Below are 27,554 nucleotides of genomic sequence, written 5' to 3' on the forward strand. Positions count from 1 at the left end.
ATGGAAGGGGAGCAGCAGGGCATTCAGTTTCATCAGATCCTAGTGGCTCACGGGATGATTGCAGATGAGCCTGAAGAAGATCAAAGGGGAGCACACGATGTTGGGCCGGACGAGTACACAGAAACTGACTACGAGTTCGATGAGGCCGAGGATGACATGGATGAAGGGCAAGAATCAGGTGAGGATTCCGCCACATCACCTGACAGCGAGGCGCAGCAAGACCATCCCACCCCACCAGTGAATTCCGCAAGGGAGAATCGCTCCCCCAAAGTTGAGATTGCCGCCCTCCGGCAACAGCTATTCGCCATGGAAGCACGTGCAGTGCGAGCTGAGCATGAGAGGGATGAGGTCATTGGAGAAATGAATAAGATGGCTCAGTTGTTGGCTCAACACTTCGGCATATGATCTCGCTACTGTCATAGGGCGCTCCACAGAGTATTAAGAATAGACTTATCTTACTAGTACTATGATCTATGCTATGTACTATCGACTCTATGTTTAAGTGATTACACTACTCATAGAGCCGTTATGCTGTCAAACTTGTACCGCTTATGTATGCTCTTTCGGGCAAAATTTTCATGTATCAAAGTGCGGGTAATAGTAATGAAAAATTTTATATGTTTTACTAAGACGTTATAATCTACTATATGTTACATATCCATGATTGTATGCTAAATTGTGAAATTCCTTAAATTCGTGCCACACACCTATTTTATAGGATCACAACCTCACAAAAACCACAGACACTCAACATCTTTCCGATCCATGACAGAAAGATGCCTCAACAACCCACCCGCAGAAACCCTGGGCCAACCCCACCCGAAGTCGACTCAGGTGCATTCCAAGAAGCTATATCTGTTGCGTTTACCGCAACAATGGCACAAATTCATCAAGGGAACAATGGGGGAGTCAACGGACAAGGGGCTGGAAGTTCAAACAACATGAAGAATCAAAGACCTACTAAAACATGTTCCTACAAAGACTTCACCAACGCCAAACCATGGACCGTTAACGGCACTGGAGGAATGATCACCCTGAAACGATGGATCCAGAAGGTGGAATCGGTGTTTGAAATATGTGATTGCCCTGAGGAGATGAAGGTGAAATTTGCCGCATGCACTTTCGTTAACCAAGCGCTCACTTGGTGGAACGGACACGTGGAAGCCATGACACTCCCCGTAGCCAATTCCATGCCATGGGCAGAGATGAAAGAAATGCTGATGGCCGAATACTGCCCTCGTGGCGAAATTTAGAAAATGGAACAAGAGTTGTGGAATCTCACCGTCCGAAACACGGATATAGATGCATACATATCAAGGTTTAGCGAACTGTCTCTGCTGTGCCCTAGCATGATCACCTCAGAAGGAAAGAAGATTGAACGATTCATCTAGGGACTGACCTCCCCGATCCAAGGGAACGTGATAGCTGCAAATCCCGAAACTTTCGACAATGCCAAGAGATTGGCCAAGAAGCTGTATGACCACAATAACAAGAAGAGTGAGAAGCCAATGGAGGCTGATGGTAAAAAGGAAAATGATAACAAAAAGGGGAAGGACAACAAGAGGAAGGGACGTCAAGGCTCTGAATCATCCAAGAAGCAGCAAACAGTGGCAGTTAATGCTGCAACCACTCAAGTTCCATCCACACCATATGCTCCAGCCACAGCTGCTCCAAGTGCCCCTAGGCCTTATTCCGGTAATCTTCCTAAGTGAAACAAGTGCGGTCTCCATCACAATGGAGAATGCAGAGAGATGCAGTGCACCAGTTGCAATAGGAAGGGGCACACGGTAAAGTACTGCAGGACCTACCCTCCTCAGAACCAACAACAGAGAAACAACAACAACAATAACCGCAGCAACAACAACACCAACAATGGTGGCAACAATGCAGGACCTAGCCACACCTGCTATGGATGTGGAAGGACTGGGCATTTCCGTCGAAACTGCCCCAACAACAACAATCCCGGAAAAGGAGGAACAGGAAGGTGCTGACCATGGGTCAGGGAGAAGCGGTTCAGGATCCCACTGTCGTAACCGGTACGTTCCTCCTAAAACACACTTATGCATGCATCCTATTTGATACCGAAGCGGAACGAAGTTTTGTGAGCAATAAGTTTAAACATTTGTTAAAACAACAACCCCAGAAGCTCAATGAAACCTTTAAGGTGGAAATGGCCAATGGGAAAACATAATCCACTGGGGAAATCTATATCCGGTGTACCCTAGCCCTAAATCAACACGTCTTTCAAATAAACTTAATGCCTATTTCCATTAGGAGTTTTGATGTGATTATTGGCATGGACTGGTTAAGCCCCCACCATGCTGAAACTATGTGTCACGAGAAGGCCGTTCACCTCCACCTTCCAAATCATGAAACCCTAGTTATTTATGGAGACAAACCTAGCATGAAACTTCATCTCATCTCGTGCGTCTAGGAACAGAAGCATCTGAGAAAGAATGATTTGACGTTCCTGGCGCATATAGTGGATAAAACCAAGGAAGAGGTTAACGTTCAAGACATTTCTATAGCATGTGAATTCCCAGACAAGTTGAATTCCGAATCAATCTTGTTCTGGGAGCCACTCCCGTTGCTAAATCGCCTTACCGATTGGCTCCTGCTGAGATGCAGAAATTGTCCAGCCAACTCAGTGAACTCCTGGGCAAAGGATTCATCTCACCCAGCTTCTCGCCATGGGGAGCTCCAGTCCTCTTTGTCAAGAAGAAGGTCGGATCTTTTAGGATGTGCATTGATTACAGAGAACTGAATAATCTCATTGTCAAAAATCGCTATCCACTCCCATGAATCGACCATCTATTTGACCAGCTCCAAGGAGCAAGTTACTTCTCTAAGATAGATCTACGATCTGGGCACCATCAACTCAAGGTCCGGGAAGAGGATATTCCCAAAACCGCTTTCCGAACTCGTTACAGACATTATGAATTTGTCGTAATGCCCTTCGGTCTAACGAATGCCCCTGCCGCATTCATGGACCTAATGAATCGAATCTGCCGACCATTCCTCGACAACTTTGTTATTGTATTCATTGACTGTCATTCTAGTTTATTCTCGAAGCGAAGAAGAGCATGTCCAACATCTCCGACAAATCCTAGAAACCCTGCGAACTGAGAAGCTATACGCAAAACTCTCCAAGTGTGAGTTCTGGCTCCGTAGCGTGAACTTTTTGGGTCATGTTGTTAGTTAGGAAGGAATACATGTGGATCCTTCTAAGGTCAAAGCCATCGAAGGATGGGCAGTCCCGACAACACCCACAGAAATTCGCCAATTCTTAGGTCTAGCAGGTTACTACAGGAGGTTCATTCAAAACTTCTCTAAGATCGCCAAGCCACTTACCTCGCTTACACAAAAGGGCGTACCATTCAAATGGACGGACAAACAAGAAGTTGCATTCCGAACTCTGAAGCGAGCACTCTGCAGTGCCCCAGTACTATCACTACCAGAGGAAATGGAAGATTTCGTAGTCTACTGTGACGCGTCAAATCATGGTTTAGGTTGCGTTCTCATGCAACGTGGAAAGGTGATAGCTTACGCGTCCCGACAACTCAAGACACACGAAGTGAATTATACAACCCACGATCTGGAATTAGGAGCAGTGGTCTGCGCCCTGAAGATTTGGAAGCATTACCTTTATGGTACGAAGTGCACCATCTTCACGGACCACAAGAGTCTCCAGCACATCTTGAATCAAAAACAGCTGAATATGAGGCAATGAAGATGGGTTGAACTATTAAACGATTATGAGTGTGAAATCAAGTACCACCCATGCAAGGCTAATGTGGTAGCTGATGCCTTGAGCCAGAAAGAGTACTCTAATCGTCATGTGAAAACTCTCTCAATAACCATCCAATCTCGCCTAACCACTCAGATCAGGGCCGCCCAGTCAGATGCCATGAAGGCGGAAAAAAAACAAGCGAAGCGTTACGCGGGATGGAGAAGAATCTCGAGATGAAAGAAGGCGGAGTATATTATTTCATGAACCGTATTTAGGTCCCTAAACTTGGGGGATTTAGGGAAGTAGTCATGAATGAAGCTCACAAGACGCGATACTCTATCCATCCGGGTTCGGACAAAATGTACTTGGATATTAAACAACATTATTGGTGGCCTAACATGAAGGCAGAGATTGCCACCTATGTTAGCAAATGCCTTACTTGTGCCAAAGTAAAGGTGGAATACCAGAAGCCCTCGGGGTTATTACATCAACTAGTAATTCCCGAGTGGAAATGGGAAAGGATTACTATGGACTTTGTGACCAAGCTGCCCAAGACGTCAGATGGATTGGACACTATCTGGGTAATAGTTGACAGATTGACGAAATCCACTCATTTCCTACCAATAAAAGAATCCTACAAGATGGAGAGATTGAAAAGAATATACATTCGAGAAATCGTGAGACTTCACGGAGTGCCGGTGTCTGTCATCTCAGATAGAGATAGTAGATTCACTTCACATTTTTGGCAATCCCTTCAGAAAGCACTGGGAACCCATCTAGACATGAGCACCGCTTATCACCTACAAGCGGATGGTCAAAGAAAACGAACCATTTAGACGCTTGAAGACATGCTTCACGCATGTGTGATAGACTTTGGGAAGTCATGGGATACCCACTTACCCTTAGTTGAATTCTCATACAACAACAGTTACCATTCGAGCATCAAAGTTGCTCTTTTCGAGGCACTATATGGATGTAAGTGTAGATCACCGTTGTGTTGGGCTGAGGTGGGCGACACCCAGCTAGCAAGGGAACTAGCATCAGACAAGACGTTAACGGGATCGAAGATCATACGTGAAACCACAGAAAAGATAGTTCAAATCAGAGCTCGACTACAAGCATCACGCGACCGACAAAAGAGCTACGCTGATAAACGGCGAAAGTCCTTAGAGTTTCAGGTCGGGGATCGGGTGCTATTAAAAGTTTCTCCTTGGAAAGGGGTTATTCGTTTTGGAAAACGGGGAAAATTAAATCCACGATACATTGGACCTTTTGGGATCCTTGCCCGAATTGGTCCAGTAGCGTACAGACTGCAGCTACCCGCTGAGCTCAGCAGCGTACACCTCGTGTTCCATGTTTCCAACCTAAAGAAGTATTTATCCGATGAGACACTCATCATTCCCCTTGATGAAATTGAGATCAACGAGAATCTCCTGTTCGTGGAAGAGCCAGTCGAAATCCTAGACAGGGAGGTGAAGCGTACTAAGCAAAGTCGCATTCCGATTATGAAGGTACGGTGGAACGCAAAGCGTGGGCCAGAATTCACGTGGGAATGCGAAGATCAAATGAAGCAAAAGTACCCTCATCTATTCTAGCATTCTCAAATCTAGATTTCAAAAGAATTTCGGGACGAAATTCCCTCTAACGGGGGGATGATGTCACAACTAGGAAATTTGATGCCTCGTAAACATTTAACAATGATAACAAATGAGAACCAACAATGTGAAAGCATGTAGGATGCTTATTAAATAACAACAAAACTGCAATCAAACACTTCATACAAATGTTCAAATAGTCTACAAAGAATTGGAGAACCCTAGAAACCCTTGTTTAAGTCCATTTTGGACTAGGATTTCCTTATTGGGCCCAATGGACCAAAAAGCTTCCAATTTGACTACTTTGGGCTTAGAACTCTTAAATGGGCTCTAATTGGACCCACTTTCATTTATTTTAACATTTTGGTCCATGTTGGGCCTAGAATGAAATAAAATACCTAAATGGACATTATTGGGCCATAACTAATTTGATTTAGCCCTAATAAGTCATAAAAATCGTATTTTTATTTATTTGGGCCAAAAATCACCTAACTTAACCATGAAATGGGCTTAATCATTTAAAGCCCAAATCTTCTCTCTTTCCCTCTCCATTTTCGGCCCAAACCCATAAGAGAAAGAAGAGTTGACTTTCTTATTGCCACCTCATTTTTACTTAATGGTTTTCCATGCAATTCCCATACATCCAAGTAAACATCTCATCAATCTTCTCTCTTCCTCTCTCTCTTTTTTCTTCGGCCGAGAGCAAGAGAAACACACACACTTCACAACCAAATTTCTTTCTAAACCACTCAAGAATCATCCACTATCCTTCATCCAAAAATCTCAAAATTTCTTGTGTTTCAAGAGGCTTTCACCAAGTAATTCATCATCTAAGGTAAGTTGATGACAAATATATGATCTAACTCACTTCTTTTCATCAAAAATCACCTCTTAATCCATTCAAATTCATGATCTTGCATCTTAGAACCCACTAAGTTCGAGATCCATCCAAGGAACTTGTTAGGGCCGAAAATAGCACCAAACCTCTCCAAATCTTCTTCAAAACCAAAACCACAACTCAAGGTGAGCTTCATACCCCTTTCTTTTTGGTTTTTATGAGTTTTATGGGGGAGAATACAAGAAAATGTGTAGATCTATGTGTATATGTATGCTATGTGTGATTTGATGCATGTATGTGTGTGATTTCATGTGTATTGTGATGAATATGTTGCCAAAAAGGGGTGTAAACCCGAGATCTAAGACATGAGAAAGGAAATAAACATAACTTAAGCCATCTTATACTAAACAAGTCAAGAAAAATAGTTCATAAGGTTATGATGAACACACTCTCACATAAAACCCATTTTTGGGCATAAATTGTCAAAAATACAAAACTTGGGGTATAAATCAACAAGTCACAGTTTCTTGAAGGTTAAAAGGGTCAAAACAGTTTCTATAAATTTTTTTTTGAATATTAGAAATTTCAAGGGACATAAAATGTAAATTTTTAGCATATTGGGCTAATTATGGGCTTCTCGGCCCAATAAGCCTCAAAATGTGAAATTTACAAGTTGGAGGGGCTGGAAATGTAACTTTCTGTAAAATAGGGGATTTGAAGTGAAATAAAACTAATTCAAAGGTCAAAAAAGCTTTTCAAATTAAAAAAGTATAAAAAATGTAAACATTTTATATTTTGGGCCAAAACTGTAAAAGTTGCGAAATTTGGGGTTTTAACCAAGAAAACATCATTCTGGAAGGGCTAAAGTTGTTTACAAAATAAATTTTGGGTTAAGAATGTCTCTTCAACAAGTTTATGATAGAAAAGTGTCAAAAAAATGTTTTAAGGACTAAAAATGAAATTCTTTTATATAAAGGACTAACAGTGTTATTTTTATAAAAGAAAGGTTCTGAAAAGGTAAAAATGTTACTTTTAAACAAATTAATTCATTAGGACAAAATACAAGATCCACGACTACCGACGAAACGGAAAAACAAATACACTCTCAACAACAAATATCGTTACAAAACGAATTGATTCGGTTTCGAATCAATAACAAAACAAAATCAATAAACCAAAGTATTTCAATAAACATGCGATACCTATGATGAACTAACTTACAAACTTTGGGCTTGAAAGTCTCAAATCATGCTTGTTGGGCCTTGCTAGCCCTTTAACATGATCTTCGGGCCTAAAGGAAAAATGCTTACGTGATATTGGGCCATCTATGACCCAATTCCACGTAAAAGGACTTTCAGTAGCCCTAATGTGCTATTAGGCCCTAATGGCCCATTAGTACTGCTAGTGAGGTGGAGAAGTCAAATGTGATTGGGACCAATAGTCTTTCGCATTCCCGATAGCCTTGAATAACTCATGAAAATAAAGGGGCTTCGTACACTCCTATCTCCTCGGTTGTTAGGCTTATGAGAAATCAAAGTAAACAAATTTAGGATGATAAACAAGAGTAAACATGGTGGGTGGATTAAGTGAGTAGTAACGACCGACGCCTTTAAGGATCGTTCGTAAACTGTAGTTATAAACTAGTTATTTTCTTTAATGCGCGATTATAACAACTCACAACCCTAATTAATCCAATGTCACTCGGGTAATCAAAATCATTCGACGTACTGGTATAATAATAGATAAGTCACTGTATTTTATGTGTTGGGAAAACATCGGGTTTTCCTGTGAAGTTCAACATTTTCACTTGCGTAATTTATACAAAAGTTCAACAATTATACATGTTTTGAAAACCAACAAGCTTATATTCACGGATCTTCACACTTTTTATAAACAATGATCTTTTCAGAAAATATCGGATTTTATGGGTTTTACAAACTACACCAAATCATTTTACCATAACATTACTTATGAACTCACCAACATTTCATATATTATGATTCATGTATATTCATTGTGATGGTATTCATTTTAAGTCACAAGAGCCCTCGGACGTTTCCGCCGTCTGGTTCGGGGGTGTGATAGTTTGAGAGGAAAATGTGTTGAAAATGAAGTTGGAATTGAGGGTGGGAGAAGGGAGATCATCCGATAGGTAGATAAGAGGGGGAGGGGTAGGGGTTGACCTATGGGGGGTGATGGGAAAGGTATGGATGCATGGGGTGATTCCTTGGGTGTGTGTTGTGTAAACATGAGGTGTCATCTCTATTACCCAAGTTATTTCTCTTTTTTTTAGTAAGCCAACTGGCCCAAGAGGTTCTCGGCCAGATGGTTGGCCAAAAATATTTGTGGGATTTGATTTGGCTTGGCCCAAATGAAGATCTATGGCCCATTGATGCTTAACAGGGGTTTTTGGTTCAAAGAGTCCAAAAGATTTAGTTATTGGCCCAACTAAGGCCCAAGTATGGGTTTTCAGCCCATATAAAGGCTAACTAGAAGCTTTCGGCCCAAAAAGGCCCATTAAAGGAGTTTTCGACACAATATAATGTCTAATGGAAGCTTTCGGCCCATTAGGCCCCTAGGAAGGGTTTTTGGCCCAAAAAGACCAAAAGGAGAAGCTATCGGCCAAATAAGGATGTCTTCGTCCAATAAGGGATTTGGATCGAAAATTCTTGGGCTAAGGACGAAAAATGATTGGATTTGGCTTATTGGATCGAGTTTTGGGCTTATACATCGTTGTTTCGACTTGAATGACAATGCATGGAAGTATGAACTTAATAACATTGAAGTTTGAATTTCAGTAAATTAGGTGTTGCAAGATTACACAAGGAGATCATCTTGTACAAGGATCGACATTCTTAACCCAAATTTGCTAGTTGTGATAGTGATATCTCTGGATGATGCACCAACCATAAGGAAACTCATATCCGAAGCTTGGACACTAACGACTCTACTCTCTTCAAATCTCCTTCTTCACCCAAAGAATCCACAAAGATCACTCAAAAGCTTCAAATGGCCACTCAAGCTAAGAAAACGCAAATTAGGGTTTTGAGGGGAGTTGAAGACTAGAAATGGTAGCTAGAAATGAGGCCATCATGTTCCTTAAATAGGGACACACCATACAATTAGGGTTTTCACTATGAGCCTAGTACGCCCAATGTATCCTCTGGTACGCCTAGCGTATTAGGTGGCTTCCGCATCCATGATACACACATGAGTACGCTAAGCGTACAAATGCGTACACCCTGCGTTTTCAGCTACCACCTTTTCTCAACTAAGGGCCACAATTGACAATTACAATTAAACAATGGCTATTGAGATATACCTGGTCTCGGGATGTTACATATATGATGTTTATACATTCAACAATTCAAAAAATCTGAAGAAAATTCAAACTTTCTACTTGTTCCCTTACACCAAGATAAACCTCTCGTTTCCGTAAGCTTCACCAAAATCCAAATAATAAACTCTACATCAAGAAATTAAGCACTTAATCATGCAAGGAGGCTAGGGTTTCATTTGGAAGGGTTGGAGGATGAAAAGGATGCCCTAAGCCTTGATTTTTGTTGCTTATATAGAGAAGAAACCCAAAAATCATTGACTTGGGCTTCAACATCTCCTACATCGTGGCACCTCTCCTTGCCATGTTGTGGCGACCATCAGATGCGTGGACCATGTATTAGCTGTACGATGTCGTCGTACGCTATTCACAACGTTGTGGCATAGGGTTTTTCCCAGAAATGATAATTTTAATCCCTCAAGCCCTCAATCGATATATCCATGAAAACAGATGTTACACTTTATCTCATCTAGGATGTGAACATGTATTACATGATTATTTGTTTAAGACCGGTTCAGTTGTCATTTTCTCTTTATATATATATATATATATATATATATATATATATATATATATATATATATATATATATATATATATATATATATATATATATATATATATATATATATATATTGTTAGGATGTAAAGTGGATAACTAGCAAAACTATAAGCACACAAGACACAGTATTTACGTGGTTCGGTTAAGGTAACCTACGTCCATGGGCAGGAGGGGAGTATTCTTTTATTTTAGAGCTGTCAAACAGAGGTTACAAGTACAATTTCACAGAGATTTGCTTATCACTCTAGAATTCAAGATACAAAATGACATAGAATGTATCCTTATTTTTACTTGAGGGATCATACCTAAAACCCTATTGGGCCAAGCCTATTGGCCCATAGGCCCATGAATGGAGGCAACCAATTATATTCTGCCATGCAGCATCTTCTGCAACATTTTTGAGCATCATAGAGGACTTTATAGCATACTTGACTCATCAAGGACCAAGATGGTGCAACTTGCACCATGATGGTGCAACACGTGTATGGATGGCACAACATGCTTTAAGTGAGGGACAAGAACATCAAGATTGGAGCAAAAACACCACCATGGCGCAACAGGAACACACATGACACAACAAGGCCATGCATGGCCCAAGAGCATACTCCATGGCTCAACATAAGTACCTCATGGCACAAGAGGAATCCTCATGGCGCAAGCGGGAGTATAATGGCACAAGAAGGAATGCCATTAGCACAACAACATCCTTCTTGGCCCATCTCTTCAACATATGGCACAACAAAGTTCCCTTGTTGCTCCATACCATTCCTAAGTACTCCAAACCTCTTATTGGTGCTCCAAACCCTCTTCTGTAAGATCCGATCCTATGACACTTGATCCATTCCTTTGCCAGATGATCTATTCCTTTCTCAGATGATCTGTTCCTTTTTAATATGCTCCATTAACCCTAAGTGCTCCATTGACTTCCAAGTGCTCCAAATGCTCCATGAACATGATCCAAATGCTTGAGTCACATTTATCATATATATATATATATATATATATATATATATATATATATATATATATATATATATATATATATATATATATATACACACACACACACACACTTGGTATATCTTGTAATTTTTCAGGTTATAGCCTTTGTTTGAAACTTGTTGCTTTAGACCATGGCTAACGTTACGATAGGGAAAGGATATGGGGGTGATGGACATGAGGATCCACCACCTCCAGTATGTGGAGTTCATGGTCAGGATAAGTAGGATGGTAAGTCTTGTTATGATTTATTATTTACTTTGTTTATTCAGTTATTATAAACTATCATTACTAATAATTTTATTTATATTTGTAGTTATTCCATTGAAGACTATTAGGGGAAAAGCAAAGCGTTAGACGAGCTCGTATAGGAGTGCTTGTTATAAAAAGGTAACTTATGATATATATGTAATAATTGTTCGTTTGTTGGTTTGTTAGTTTAACTTATAAAGTAATTAAATTGTTTGTTGGCTTGGTAATTGGTAATATGACAAATTACTTACATTTTGGTTATTATTAGTTTGATCGTGGCTAGTATGTTAGTTTCATTTATATTGGTAATTTGTACTTTGTTTATACTTTTGTAATTGTTTGTTTGTTAGTTTGATAGTTTTGTTTATGTTGATAATTGAAAATATAAGTTTAATTATGTTGTTATTTATTATGCAGTTGGATAATCTTCGAACAATGCTCAACGACCTAGAGAGGATGTTTGGGATTGCTTTTCATGCTAAAAAGTTCTTTTGACAAAGGTCTTTTTTGATTTTTTTGGCTTTTTACAAAAGATAGTTTTAAAATGTGTTTGGTTCATCTTTTGACTTTTCAAAAGCTAAAAATCTAAAAGTTGCAAAAAACCACAAATTCATGACTTTTCAAAAGCTTATTTTTGTTCATACCAAAAAGTTGTTTTAAAATGTGACATCCCCAAAATCTCGGCCAGAAAAGACCGATTTCATTTATGCTTTTTAAAACATTTTCAGAGTAAATCCATTTGATTTTTAAAAGATATGCGGAATTTGTTCCCAAAAACAAAACATGATAAAATAGATATTTATCAAAACATTTCATAAAGAAATATGATTTCATTTCATAATCAAAAGTCGGGATGTCATGTTCCGATACAGGTCATAAAGCATAAACGATAACATTACAAGTCGTTCAACAAATATATACATATACAGACTTGTAAACAAAACAATTTGATGTTCGCCCATCTTAAGCTCTTGCGCCACTTCCTGTAAAATAAATCAACTGAGTGGGTCAGGCTTGGGAGCCTGGTGAGCATATAGGGTTTTCAAACCCACAATAATTATATTTAATTTCATCAATCAACAATAAACCCGATTACCCATTCCCGTTATCCTCACCTTACGTTCCTAAAAATAACGTCTATTATAAGGAACTTATATTCAGGATTTTCATCGGGACGGACATTACTGCAGAGGGGCTTCCTCAACAATAAGTGTCCTAAAGGCAACCATGTGGGGGATAGAGTACACCGGTGAACACGTCGTTCACAACACCTACAGGTAATGAGCCTGCTAGTGTTCCACAGGACAGTCTAGAATAGTCCGTGGTCGTCATCCATACTCTGCTGAATGACTAGAATAACACCAATAACACCGAGGCCTCTCATCTGTTTATTTCACACCAATTATCTACCCATGTTCTACCCAACATATTAGTAGATAAAAATATACATTTTTATACATTGTTTAAAACCTGTATGGCATGCTTTAATCAATACACATTCCACATAACAGATGAGACATACACACATAACACGTATTTCATAGAGAATATACATTCACGCATATAACCACAAAATATATACACGTAGCAAGTATTTTATATTAAATACTTCATAATATTGCGTTGGAGAGAAAATAACTACACACTCACTTGATCAGAAGATGATCCGACAGCACTACGGCTTATAGAAGTAGCGTCTCTCCGCAGATCTGGAAGATCTTCACAAAAACCGGCTCCTCGCGGGCAGGGCTTCGGCTCGGGAATAACGCTCTTCGGGATTCTCGGGGCTTCGGATCTCGCTTCGGGGCTCGGGAATAATACCGGGGCTTCGGGGTATAGTCGGCACGCAAATCGAGGCAAAAAGGCTAGAGAGAATGAGGAATTTGCAAAAGAAAAGAAGCTGCTTCGGACCTCCTTTTATAGGCTGATCCTCGGGGTTACGCGGGGCGTAACTTCGGGGGTACGCGGGGCGTAGTGCTTCGCAGATCGTCAGCGCTTACGACTCGCTACTCCGCAGGACTCGAGTGCCCTACGCTGTACGCGGGGCGTACAGCAGTACGCGCTGCGTACTTCGGATAGACCGCCTCTCCTTCTCTTCGGATAATATCGGAGGTTAAATAAAAATAAATATTAAATATTTATTAATCTTCAAAAATTCATATCTCCTTCATATGAACTCCGTTTTCGTCGTTCTTTATATCCACGCGAAGGTGAGACTACGCTCAACAACTTTCGTTTAGGCTCCGTCGGCTAATTTTGACTTTTATTTTTATTAATTATTTTTAGAAGGCTCGGACAGGAAAACTTCGTTATAAAATCATAACTTCTTCGTCCGACGTCCGTTATCGCATATCTTTTCATCGTTTCGTTACTAACAACGAGATCTTCGATTCTCATGTAGATTGTTCCGGCTAAAAACCGCTCGATCTCAAATCGAGTATTCGGGCTGCATACTGCCACGTCGAAACTTAGAAAAATCATAACTTCCTCATGCGAAGTCAGATTTGGGCGTTCCTTTTATGCACGCTCTCGGTTTAACGAAATCTACGACTTTCGTTTAGATCGCTAAGGCTAAATATCGCTCTATCTTAAATTCATATTTTACGTCACTCGACGTCGTGCCGGTTCCATCGCGAAACTTCGACAGGTCATAACTTCTTCGTTATAACTCGGATTTTGGCATTCCTTATATCTCCGGAATCCTTGTTTCAACCACTACAACTTTATGCAAAGATATCGGGCATATCTCACACTTTAATTTTGACGCTTATTTCATTCTTAATTTAATTACATCACATAATTAAGCAAATAAACACATAACTCACACAATACACAAATTCACAAATAATACATTTTATTATTTCAAATTGGGGTTACAAAGGTTAACCTAGACTATTACATTGCTAAAATGGCAAGCCTAGAAACACGGGCGTTACAATTCTCTCCACCTTAGAATGATTCCGTCCCCGGAATCACACACCAGCAAACAAATGCGGATAGCGACTCATCATGTCACTCTCCGTCTCCCAGGTGAGATTCGGCCCATTCGTGTGTTTCCATCGGACAAGCACTAACTCAACCATCTTACGTCGCAACTTCTTAGTCTTTCGGTCAACGATTGCCTCCGGTTCCTCGATCAACCTTTTGTTCTCATCGATCCTCAACTCCGAAAGTGGAATTATGTCGGGAACTTCTCCCATGAACTTCCTCAAGTAACACACATGAAAAGTGTTATGAATTCCATTCAGTTCTTCTGGTAGCTCAAGTTTGTAAGCTTGGTTCCCAATCCTCTGAAGAACTTTAAACGGTCCAATAAACCTTGGACTTAACTTTCCCCTTTTACCAAATCTTATAAGTCCCTTCCACGGCGAGACTTTAAGTAAAACCGAATCTCCAACTTCAAAAGTCATCGGTCTTCGCTTTTTGTCAGCATAGCTCTTTTGACGATCCTGAGCTGCTAACATTCTTTCCCTAATTATTTTCAACTTTTCAGCAGTTTGATGAACCAACTCCGGTCCCATAAACTGCTTTTCCCCAGCCTCAAGCCAACAAGACGGCGTACGACACTTCTGTCCATACAATGCTTGATAAGGTGCCATCTTTATGCTCGAGTGAAAACTATTATTATAGGAAAATTCTACCAAAGGTAAATGTTCATCCCAATTACCTAGGAATTCCAAGGTACATGCTCTCAGCATATCTTCAAGTGTTTGTATCGTTCTTTCACTCTGACCATCAGTCTGCGGATGGTAAGCTGTACTTAAACACAACTTGGTACCCAATTCCTCTTGTAGACTTTTCCAAAATCGTGAGGTGAAACGACTATCACGATCCGACACAATTGTTAACGGAACACCGTGAAGCCTCACAATTTCCTTCACGTAAGAATTCGCAAGCTTTTCCATAGTCCATTTCTCCTTTGCTGCTATGAAATGCGCACTCTTAGTGAATCGATCGACGACCACCCAAATCATGTCGTGACCACTTTTTGTTCTGGGTAGTTTAGTGACAAAATCCATAGCAATGTCTTCCCACTTACCCATAGGCGCAGGTAATGGTTCTAAACTCCCGTATGGTTTCTGATGTTGTGCCTTGACTCTTGCACATGTCACACACTCGGCCACGTACTTCGCAATGTCGAGCTTCATCGTCGGCCACCAATAATAGGGTTTCAGGTCCCTATACATTTTTGTGCTACCGGGATGAATCGAGTACATGGTTTTGTGAGCTTCTTCCATCAGAAGATCTCTGACTCCTCCCGTCTTAGGTATCCAAATCCGATCTTGGAACACCTTCAGTCCGTGACTGTTTACACCGAACACCAACGTTTTGCCCAAACGTTCCTCCTTTCGATCATTTTTCTCAGAAGCTTCGCTTTGAGCTTTCTTTATACTTTCCAAAATAGTCGAGACAACTTCAATTCTCAACGCTCTTGGCCTTTTCTTTTCAAGATTGACCTTCCGACTGAGAGCATCAGCAACAATATTGGCTTTACCGGGGTGGTAAAGTATCTCACAGTCGTAATCCTTAAGTAATTCCAGCCAGCGTCGTTGCCTCATATTCAATTCTTTCTGACCAAAAAGATATTGGAGACTCTTATGATCAGTGAAAAGTTTGCACTTCGTGCCATAGAGGTAATGCCTCCATATTTTCAGTGCGAAAACTACCGCTGCCAACTCTAAATCATGAGTCGGGTAGTTCTTTTCATGCTCTTTCAATTGTCGAGACGCATATGCGATCACTTTATCTCTTTGGGTTAAAACACAACCCAATCCAACCCCAGACGCATCGCTATAAACAGCGAAGTCTTCAACCCCATCGGGTAGAGAAAGTATCGGTGCCTCGCATAGTTTCTTCTTTAGCTTCTCGAATGCTTCTTTATGCTTATCATTCCAAGCATAAGTAGCTCCTTTGTGGGTCAAAGCTGTTAATGGACTAGCGATCGAAGAAAAGCCTTGGATAAACCTTCGGTAATATCCGGCTAATCCTAAAAAGCTTCGGATCTCCGTGGGACTTTTCGGTTGTTCCCACTTCATCACAGCTTCGATCTTCGCTGGATCAACCATTATCCCTTCTTGGTTGACCACGTGACCCAAAAATTGGACTTCACGAATCCAGAAATCACATTTGGAGAACTTCGCATACAACTTCTCCTTCTTCAAGACTTCCAAAACTTCTCGCAAGTGTCTGCCATGCTCCTCTTGGCTTTTCGAATAAATCAGAATGTCATCTATGAACACTATCACAGATTTATCAAGGAATGGATTACAAACCCTATTCATTAAATCCATGAATGCTGCCGGAGCATTGGTTAGTCCAAACGACATAACAAAGAACTCGTAGTGTCCATATCGGGTTCTGAATGCAGTTTTCTCTATATCCTGCTCCCTTACTTTCAGCTGATGATATCCTGACCTCAAGTCGATCTTTGAGAAATAACTTGAACCTTGTAGTTGATCGAATAGGTCATCAATCCTCGGCAACGGATATCGATTCTTTATTGTTGCCTTATTCAGCTCTCGGTAATCAATGCACATCCTCATGCTTCCATCTTTCTTCTTTACGAATAACACCGGAGCTCCCCAGGGTGATGAACTAGGTCTAATGAAACCTTTGTCCAATAACTCCTGAAGTTGCATCATCAGCTCCTTCATCTCCGTTGGTGCTAATCGATAAGGTGCTTTTGCAATTGGCGTTGTTCCGGGCAACAAGTCGATACGAAATTCTACTTGTCGATCGGGCGGTAATCCAGGAAGATCTTCGGGAAATACTTCCGGATAATCACACACAACAGGAATATTTTGCATCACCTTCTTTTCCTTCTTAGCGTCGATCACGAATGCTAAGTATGATGTACACCCCTTGGTCAAACATTTTCTGGCTTTCATTAGAGAAATGATTCCAGAGTTTACTCTGCGTTTATCTCCGTACACCATAAACGATTCCTTCCCAGGTGGATTCACTTTCACTATTTTCTTCTTGCATAAAATTTCAGCATCATTGGCGCTAAGCCAATCCATTCCCAAAACGATGTCGAAACCGTTAAGTTCGATAGGCAACAATTCCTCGTGGAACTTATTCCCATTCAGATCAATTAAGATGTCTTTCATACGATGGCTAACAGGTACAAACTTGCCACTAGCAACTTCGACTAATAAAGCATTATCTAGTCTATCAACAGGCAAAGCTAGTTTTCTACCAAATTCATGCGATATAAAGGAGTAGTTGGCTCCAGAATCAAATAAAATTTGGGCAGGCAATTTGTTAACGAGAAAGGTACCTGAAGCGACATCAGCTTCATCTTTAGCAGCTTCCAGTGTCATCTGGAATGCTCTCGCCTTTGGCTTTGGCGGAATGTTGGGTCTTGCTGCTTCCTTCTTTTTCGGACAATCCCTTGAGATGTGCCCCTCCTCACCACAACCATAACAAACATTCTTGGTGAAAGTGCAGTCGTTGGCATAATGCCCTGGCTTTCCACATTTGAAGCATGTGGTTTCCCCGCCACACTTCCCATGATGCTTCTTCTTGCACTTGTCACACCATTTCGCTTCTACCTTTCCTCCACTTCCCCTCGAACTAGACTTCGAGAATTTACTTTTCTTGCTGGACCCTGAAAATCCATCGATTTTCCTTTTCTCGCCAACCTCTGACCTTTCCAGACCTTTTTCCCTGATCTGGGTCTCAACATTTCTAGCAGCCCAGATGGCGGCTTTCAATGTGGTTGCTTGCTTAACCATTGGACCATAGTCCGCTGGTAGTCCAAGGGCAAACTTGTTGACCTTAGAGAGTTCTGTAGGCACCAAATATGGGATAAACTTCATCTTTTCTGTGAAACTTGCAGCGTATTCAGTAACGCTCAATTTCCCTTTCTTCAAATTCTGAAACTCATTACTGATTTCCAGAAGGTCCTGCTCGGAGCAGTATTGCAGTTTTAGTTGTTCCACAAAGTCTTCCCAAGACATTTTGCTTGCTTCTCCCTTAGGCATAGAGTCAGCTAACAGCTTCCACCAACTCAACACGCCAGATTTCAGCAGGGGGATCGCAAGAGCGGTCTTCTGCCTGTTGCTGCATTCGCAACTTTCAAACATAGTCTCCATTTCGGAGACCCAATCCATAACTTGCACCGGCGTCGGGCTTCCGGATAGACATGGTGGTTTGGATGCCATGAAATCCTTATACTTGCACCCACGACCATCATTTCCTCCATACTGATTATTGCGTCTAACCACTGGTTGTTCGTCTTGACCAATGATCCCACTAAAGTTTTCTCCTTCAGACTGCCCTCCATTCTCCTCGGGCTCTTCCGCTTGAATTGACGGTTCTTCACGATTCTGCCTAAGCAGGCGTCTTGTTTCTTCCATCTGACGATCCAACATCACTTGAATCATCATTTGTACACCAGCCATTGTTATCGGCTCAGGTGCATCAGCTACGACAGGTACTTGTTGAATTACAGGCGGTTGATTCCTGTTTTCATCAGCATTTCCAACTCCACTTCTTGTTCTCACCATTTTTGATCTACACACCGAATTATTTCACCTTATTACTCCAAACGATTACATGCTAGCTCTAATATCGTATACATACGCTTAGAATCCTAAACACATAAACCTTCAGATCCGGTTGGCAACAAACCGTAGATCCGAACAAATAATATCATATATGGCAACATATAACATTTAGCACATCAAAGCATTTTAGGCAACTCTCCTAAAATAAACTAGTGCTCGTGTCTAAAATTTATCAGACACACACCTCCCAATCTCCACTTAGCATACTAAGTTTAAGTCTAGAAATCCTACAAATTCCTAGTTCGCTTAAACTAATGCTCTGATACCAACTGTGACATCCCCAAAATCTCGGCCAGAAAAGACCGATTTCATTTATGCTTTTTAAAACATTTTCAGAGTAAATCCATTTGATTTTTAAAAGATATGCGGAATTTGTTCCCAAAAACAAAACATGATAAAATAGATATTTATCAAAACATTTCATAAAGAAATATGATTTCATTTCATAATCAAAAGTCGGGATGTCATGTTCCGATACAGGTCATAAAGCATAAACGATAACATTACAAGTCGTTCAACAAATATATACATATACAGACTTGTAAACAAAACAATTTGATGTTCGCCCATCTTAAGCTCTTGCGCCACTTCCTGTAAAATAAATCAACTGAGTGGGTCAGGCTTGGGAGCCTGGTGAGCATATAGGGTTTTCAAACCCACAATAATTATATTTAATTTCATCAATCAACAATAAACCCGATTACCCATTCCCGTTATCCTCACCTTACGTTCCTAAAAATAACGTCTATTATAAGGAACTTATATTCAGGATTTTCATCGGGACGGACATTACTGCAGAGGGGCTTCCTCAACAATAAGTGTCCTAAAGGCAACCATGTGGGGGATAGAGTACACCGGTGAACACGTCGTTCACAACACCTACAGGTAATGAGCCTGCTAGTGTTCCACAGGACAGTCTAGAATAGTCCGTGGTCGTCATCCATACTCTGCTGAATGACTAGAATAACACCAATAACACCGAGGCCTCTCATCTGTTTATTTCACACCAATTATCTACCCATGTTCTACCCAACATATTAGTAGATAAAAATATACATTTTTATACATTGTTTAAAACCTGTATGGCATGCTTTAATCAATACACATTCCACATAACAGATGAGACATACACACATAACACGTATTTCATAGAGAATATACATTCACGCATATAACCACAAAATATATACACGTAGCAAGTATTTTATATTAAATACTTCATAATATTGCGTTGGAGAGAAAATAACTACACACTCACTTGATCAGAAGATGATCCGACAGCACTACGGCTTATAGAAGTAGCGTCTCTCCGCAGATCTGGAAGATCTTCACAAAAACCGGCTCCTCGCGGGCAGGGCTTCGGCTCGGGAATAACGCTCTTCGGGATTCTCGGGGCTTCGGATCTCGCTTCGGGGCTCGGGAATAATACCGGGGCTTCGGGGTATAGTCGGCACGCAAATCGAGGCAAAAAGGCTAGAGAGAATGAGGAATTTGCAAAAGAAAAGAAGCTGCTTCGGACCTCCTTTTATAGGCTGATCCTCGGGGTTACGCGGGGCGTAACTTCGGGGGTACGCGGGGCGTAGTGCTTCGCAGATCGTCAGCGCTTACGACTCGCTACTCCGCAGGACTCGAGTGCCCTACGCTGTACGCGGGGCGTACAGCAGTACGCGCTGCGTACTTCGGATAGACCGCCTCTCCTTCTCTTCGGATAATATCGGAGGTTAAATAAAAATAAATATTAAATATTTATTAATCTTCAAAAATTCATATCTCCTTCATATGAACTCCGTTTTCGTCGTTCTTTATATCCACGCGAAGGTGAGACTACGCTCAACAACTTTCGTTTAGGCTCCGTCGGCTAATTTTGACTTTTATTTTTATTAATTATTTTTAGAAGGCTCGGACAGGAAAACTTCGTTATAAAATCATAACTTCTTCGTCCGACGTCCGTTATCGCATATCTTTTCATCGTTTCGTTACTAACAACGAGATCTTCGATTCTCATGTAGATTGTTCCGGCTAAAAACCGCTCGATCTCAAATCGAGTATTCGGGCTGCATACTGCCACGTCGAAACTTAGAAAAATCATAACTTCCTCATGCGAAGTCAGATTTGGGCGTTCCTTTTATGCACGCTCTCGGTTTAACGAAATCTACGACTTTCGTTTAGATCGCTAAGGCTAAATATCGCTCTATCTTAAATTCATATTTTACGTCACTCGACGTCGTGCCGGTTCCATCGCGAAACTTCGACAGGTCATAACTTCTTCGTTATAACTCGGATTTTGGCATTCCTTATATCTCCGGAATCCTTGTTTCAACCACTACAACTTTATGCAAAGATATCGGGCATATCTCACACTTTAATTTTGACGCTTATTTCATTCTTAATTTAATTACATCACATAATTAAGCAAATAAACACATAACTCACACAATACACAAATTCACAAATAATACATTTTATTATTTCAAATTGGGGTTACAAAGGTTAACCTAGACTATTACATTGCTAAAATGGCAAGCCTAGAAACACGGGCGTTACATAAAAGAACTTCTTGAAATACACAAACATCTTTTTTAACTTTTAGCTATATGAAAAAGCTAAAAGTTATAAAAGTCATTTTAAAAGATTTCTCAAACATCCTCAAAGTTGTCACACCCCCAAACCTGAACGGCGGAAACGTTCGGGGGCGGATGACTTCATGTGGTAACGTAACAAATGAATACATAGTAAAGAAAGCAATACAACCATCATATATATAATTGAAAGTTTACATTTGTCAAAAGTTACATGTTCAAAACCCAATTACAATATGATGTCAAAATACGAGATTAAACTGGCGCCGTAGCATCCCTTCATCAAAAGCGAAATGAATACCTGAAATTACTGATTTCCTGGGACATACAAGTAATTTTGAAAGAGTAGATCAGCATTTAAGCTGGTGAATTTCATAAGTATTTAAGTGACAATGTTTGAATGAAATGAAATGTTTTATCTTTGTTTGTTTGTGTTTAGAAAATCCTATATTTTCTACTAGTATAAAAGTAGCCTTCACTCAAGACCAATGTTTGTTTCCAAAATGTATGTAAATGTAAAATAACCAATGAGTTTGAAAACCTTGTAAATCAATGCATTTTTAATACCCCTTGTGAGTTTTATAACCATACTATTGACTCTGAATGCCTATACACAACGTTCTTCAGGCGTTGGAATGTTATGACGTTTGTCACCCCAAACGGTGGACTGCAGCTAACAGTCAGGGCGCGGGTTGTCAAGCCCGTATAGATCTATACACAAACACCATGCTCCCCCTCCAAGGGATTCTGGTATATAATACAGGACTTGAAATGTGTACTCAAACGTACATGAAGTTAGTGTCTCACAAAACCGTGGTATAAAAACAGATCTACTTGTTAAAATGTTACGTTTGTTCTTGTATACGAAAGTAAACTTCTTGAAATATATGTTTCTAGTACATAAGAGTTAGAAATCTGTTCGTAAAACTATACCTATTATAGTTTTTCAAAAAGTGTGTCTTGTTTGTTTAGAAATAGCTAGAAAAAGAATCACTTGTTTATGAAAGCATAGATTTTTGGTGTAGAGTCTAAGATAGAAAAGAGTAATCTAAGAACAGTTTAGTTTTATACATGCATTACAACAACTTTATATTTTAAAAGATCGAATGCTATTGTAACATATGTTATATATATATATATATATAAAAGTTCCTTAAAGGTTTATAAATCGCATGTGATTTGAATATATAACAGTATATAAAAGAGTTTCTTTATGTAACACACGATAATACTCGTGTGTTTTACTTGTAATCCCCCCCTTGAAAGCATATAAAAGTATTTAGAATAATTAAAACGGTTGATTAAGGGATATGAAACTCACTTGAAAGTTTTGGAGATAGCGAGATGGAAAATCGGGCAGAGTTTCGTCTCGGGAAACGGATTTTCCTCGGGATTCTCGGGAATCTCGGGAGTATAATCGACCTTCGGGACATGAGCCAAAAAGACCAGAGCTTCGGGTTTGAACGGACATGGAAAACGAGGCAAAGTTGAGAGAGAGAGAAGAGAAATGAGCCCTTTCTTTGGAAACCCTCGCATCCTATTTATAGTAAGGCTGGTCTGCCTCGGTACGTGGGGCGTACGCTCGTACGCAGCGCGTACGCGTACGTCATGCATGACCGAAGCCTCGACTGCCTCGGTTCGGATGGGACGGGTTGCTGGGTACGCGGGTCGGATGGGACGGCGGGTCGGATGGGACGTCGGGTCGGACGGGTCGGGGCTTCGGACGGGTCGGTTTCCTTCGGATAGCACGACGTGGACGATCAGAGGCCAATCCTCTCGGTTACGCGGGGCGTACAGGGGTACGCAGCGCGTACCTCGGATGAGGACGCTGACTCCCCTTCGGATAATATCCGAATTTTGATTAAAATAAATAATTAATTTATTTAATAAACTTCAAAAATTCATATCTTCTTCATACGAACTCCGTTTTCGATGGTCTTTATATCCTCGCGTAGGTGAGACTACGCTCTACAACTTTCGTTTAGACTCCGTCGGCAAATTCCGAAATTATTTTTTTTATTATTTATTAAAAACCCATCGTGTTTAAGGAATTTCTTTGAAAATTCATAACTTCTTTATCTGATGTCGGTTTTTGCCAGACTTTTTACCGCTGGAATACCATTGTCGAGACCTTCGATTCTCGTTTAGGTCATTCCGGCCAAAAGTCGCTCGATTTCCGATTCGAGTTTTTAGCTGTCTGTTGCTAAGCCGAACTTGGAAAAATCATAACTTCGCTATATGAAGTCGGATTTGGGCGTTCTTTTCACGTACGATCATGGTTCAAAGACATTTAATCATAGAAGGAAATTAAATAGAACTTATTTGTACATTTTATTATGAAAGTAAATTATTATTATTCAGAAGTGGTTACAATACTTGACCCATTTTGGTCGTTACAAAGAGTTGAAATATCGGGTTGTCACAAAAGTGTAGTACGTAACTTGATGCGTTTTTTCAATCTTGGAAATCACCAAGTGATATGAGAGGAAGCAAGGGGAACCAAGATGACACCGAGGGAAAAGATGGGAACTAGGATGTTGACATGTCGAAGTAGTTTGTATTTTGTTATATTTTATATAACATAACTTATATAACACTTTTGGTACTTTTTTTTGTCATCTATGGCATATAACAATTTTTGTACTTAGGTTAAAATGTCATTATATATGATTTTCTTATGTATACAATAGTGACGGAGCAGCAGCGGCGACACATTAATGAAAATTTGGCGGAGCAATTACCTTAAGAGGCGATTTTTGTTGGCCTTTGCGGCGTTTACTCTCGCCGCTTATGGTCGTTTTTTTGTAACCACAACAAAGAAAAAACAAAGCTCATTTTCTAACAAACGTAAATAAAGTGGTTTACGAAAGTAAAAAGACAAATATGAGTTAGAATATACGGCAAAAGAAACTATTTAAGGGGTAAACTTAGAGGAAAGCACATAGATGATCACTCACTTCATGATGGTGATGATATTGGTTGGTTTGCCTGCTAGCTTTTGGACGTTTAGTGATCTGAGATTAAACGTGTAGTTTATTTAGATATAAAACTCTTGTTCGTCCGAGTTCAACAGGTGTTATTATGATATTATCTCCTTTGAATATTTTAGGGCAGAAGCTCTTTTTCACTTATTGTTTCTTTTTCTCCTTTTCCTTATCTTTTCCTCTTTTACATCCCGCTGGGTGCTTTATTTAATTTGCCTTTTATTATAAAACATGAATGGAGAACTTGGATTTGCGGATGACATTCCTTCTAGTGATCATTGAGCAATATTTGAGCTGCAACCAGACGCTGAATGTGACAGAAATAGACGTGATTTTCCGTTGGAATTTATGCATATCAGACTTTATACATATATTTGTAGTGCCCTAATAAAGGATCCATTGGAAAAATGAAGAGTTATTGATTCCTATCTTTACCTTTTGGAGTAAAAGTTAGGCAACCCTTTAAGCTAGTACTCCGGCCAGGTGTTGTCATGGAAAATTTTAGATAGTATAGTCCCAGTGAGTGGATAGAGAGAATCTGTTCATATTGTGACACTTAACTTGATTCAATGCATCTCTCTCTCTCTCTCTCTCTCTCTCTCTCTCTCTCTCTCTCTCTCTCTCTCTTCTCTCTCTCTCTCTCTCTCTCTCTCTCTCTCTCTCTCTCTCTCTCTCTCTCTCGTACAACTAAATTAAGGTCTCAAAGGTCCATTCTAGATCTATCATACGTACAGTCAACATATCTAATATATATGTAGCTATCTCTCTGGAAAGTAGACTTATAAAGAGATGTATCCTTCCTCCTACAGCAACTAGACACCTCTTTCTCAAGTAGAATTACCCAAGACTTCTTCAGCAACTTTAATCTTCAAAATCATTCAAAATTACCTCAAGATTATTACTACACCCTTCATCTCTTCTCACAGAACTTGAATGGTCTCATTACATCCCTTTAGAAGACGAACCTGAGATTTTCCAACAACAGCAGCGACCCTTCTCTAGTGATCATAACTATCACGACACTGTCATTGTAGCTCATGAACACTCAACTCGGAAGACTAGTAATCTGCAGAACACCAAGGCGGAAAAGCCAAGCTACAATAACGGAAAATATGCTACAGCTGCTGGCAACGATCACCTTAACAGTCATGTAATTCTTCAGAATAACTCTTTAATGGAAAGAAAGCCTTAAGAAAGACCGTCACAGCAAGATAAACACAGCACAAGGCCCTAGACCGAAGGATGAGATTGTCTCTGATGTTGCGAAGAGGTTCTTCAGGTTGCAAGATATGCTTGGGTTCGATAAGGCCAGCAATACCGTCGACTGGCTGCTCATGAACAAAACCATGCTATTCAAGATCTACTCCCCCTGTGCAGTTAGACCGTACTTGCAGTCTCATTGGTCTATCAAACAGCGGTTCTTCTGCATCAGAATGTGAAGTTATGTCTGGAATTGATGATCAATCTATGGAGAAAATTAGGGAAGAGAAGGTGATTATAGTAGGTATCGCAAAATCTACTTCCTCTAGCAGTAACAAAGACAAGAAAAAGGTTGATAGAGGAGTTAGGAAAAGTGTGTATATTCACCACTCTCTTGCTAAAGAAACTAGGGAACAAGCAAGAGCTAGGGCAAGGAAGAGGACAACTGAAAAGAGAAATAACAAGATTGGTGTTGGTGGTTCTGGGTCTGATCAGTATTCTAAATTTAGACCAAATTTCGATCAGGTGATGAATCAAAATGTAAATCGATTAGGGTCTTGGATTCCCTTTGGAGAAAACCAAGCTCAAACAACTGATCAAGCGGAATATCCAAATTCCCATTTTCAATTTAAGCAAGGGATTGTTGGTGATAAGTCGTCAGCGATGCCAAACAGTTGGAGCCCATCTTTCTTGTTTAATTATCAGCATAATCCTGGACCTTCTTATGAGGTAAAATATTCTATTTTCAGTTCATATATTCCCTAAATAACTGACAATTTAGAGTAGCTCACTCATAAAATGGCATTCAAAAATTAATTAATGATGCATATCATTGATTGGTATGCTCCGAAAATAATTGTACATAATGAAATATTATTTTGTTTGTAGCATCATTTCACTGACTTTCCGATTCTTGGTAAGCCATGGGAAAGCAACGAGAATTAGGTCAGTGTTACGTCTTCATGCTGTTATAAGATTTTCTCGCCTGGATTTTCATTGTGTTGCACTATATATTAAAAGTTTTTGTAGGTATTATGTTTATGTGTGGATGATTCACGTTTATTTATAAGTATTTATTCTTATATAGTCTTAATGGCTCTTCTTTTCGTAATCAATATAGTGAGGATACTAGCTAATTTCATATCATCTATTCTCTTTTGGTTTCCAATGTCCCATGTTCGTTGAATTGGATGATCAGGAATTTGTGATCATTCAATTCTAGACAACCCTAAATGATATTAACATCCACTGATATTATTTTTATAATAACTTTTATTTAACAGCTCCATAGATGGCTAATTGATTGGATTATTCACTATGCTTTTCATATTTGTTTTCCTTTTTCAACAAATAAAAAACTTTTACATCAAATACTTTGCATTGTTTTACAGGCCTCATGAAGTTGTTGAAGGGTGAGCCAAGTTCTTCCTCTTTGCAAGATATTCGGTTTTCTTGTTTTCCAAGTCTTTAATTAGGATCAGGAAACATAATCTTTTGTTGGTAGTTTGCCGGTCTTCGCTTTTAGGATAGTTCTTACTTTAAAAATATTATAGTTTAGTCATTCTAATCATCCTAAATCTCTACCGCTAATCGATTTTAATAATAATATAAGTGTAATGTCTTGTGGTTCTTTTCCTTAAGAACTTCCATACAAACTTATATGCTCTTGGTTGTTCTAGTTCTTTTTTGTTGTTCATCATAATTATAACAAGTAGTATGACGTCCATCTTTCCTAAACATGTCAAACATAATAGAAATTATCCGTAGACATGCCAAGGTCTTAATCCAATTTATCCCTTAACATGCCAAGGTTTTAATGGACTTTTACTAATAAATATTACAGACAATTGAATGTTTTTAATAAAGCCTTGCTGTTATAAAAAAAAAAAAAAAAAAAAAAAAAGACA

At 39.8% G+C, this 27,554-nt stretch overlaps 1 pseudogene across 1 annotated transcript; it reads left to right on the forward strand.

Moving 5' to 3' along the window:
- Window positions 1-27,241, forward strand: LOC145099167 (uncharacterized; annotated as a pseudogene). Its single transcript, XR_013704605.1, has 4 exons — window positions 1-321; window positions 25,257-26,376; window positions 26,536-26,592; window positions 27,039-27,241. The product of XR_013704605.1 is annotated as an uncharacterized LOC145099167 (transcript).
- Window positions 27,242-27,554: the final 313 nt, after the last annotated feature.

Source organism: Lactuca serriola, chromosome 4, assembly GCF_051521515.1.
Source record: "Lactuca serriola cultivar US96UC23 chromosome 4, Lser_US96UC23_V15, whole genome shotgun sequence".
NCBI classification, from domain to species: domain Eukaryota; kingdom Viridiplantae; phylum Streptophyta; class Magnoliopsida; order Asterales; family Asteraceae; genus Lactuca; species Lactuca serriola.